Genomic DNA, 282 nt, shown 5'->3' on the forward strand with positions numbered 1-282 from the left:
CGTGAGCGAGTGTGTGTGCGAGTGGTAGTGCGTGAGCGAGTGTGTGTGCCAGTGGTAGTGCGTGAGCGGGTGTGTGTGCGGGTGTGTGTGCGAGTGGTAGTGAGCGAGTGTGTGTTCGTGTGCGAGTGCGTGAGTGAGTGAGTGTGTGCGCGAGTGTTAGTGCATGATCGAGTGTTTGTGCGAGCGGTAGTGCGTGAGCGAGTGCGTGTTCGAGTGCGTGAGCGAGTGTGTGTGCGAGTGGTAGTGCGTGAGCGAGGGTGTGTGCCAGGGGGAGTGCGTGAG

At 60.6% G+C, this 282-nt stretch overlaps 1 protein-coding gene across 1 annotated transcript in view; it reads left to right on the forward strand.

Moving 5' to 3' along the window:
• The window catches only part of LOC107570261 (eukaryotic translation initiation factor 4 gamma 1-like), a 32,334-nt gene that overhangs the window by 27,351 nt on the left and 4,701 nt on the right, over positions 1–282 (forward strand). The gene's annotated exons all lie outside the window — the stretch shown is intronic.

Source organism: Sinocyclocheilus grahami, unplaced genomic scaffold (genome assembly GCF_001515645.1).
Source record: "Sinocyclocheilus grahami isolate Dianchi unplaced genomic scaffold, SAMN03320097.WGS_v1.1 scaffold1435.1, whole genome shotgun sequence".
Taxonomy (NCBI): domain Eukaryota; kingdom Metazoa; phylum Chordata; class Actinopteri; order Cypriniformes; family Cyprinidae; genus Sinocyclocheilus; species Sinocyclocheilus grahami.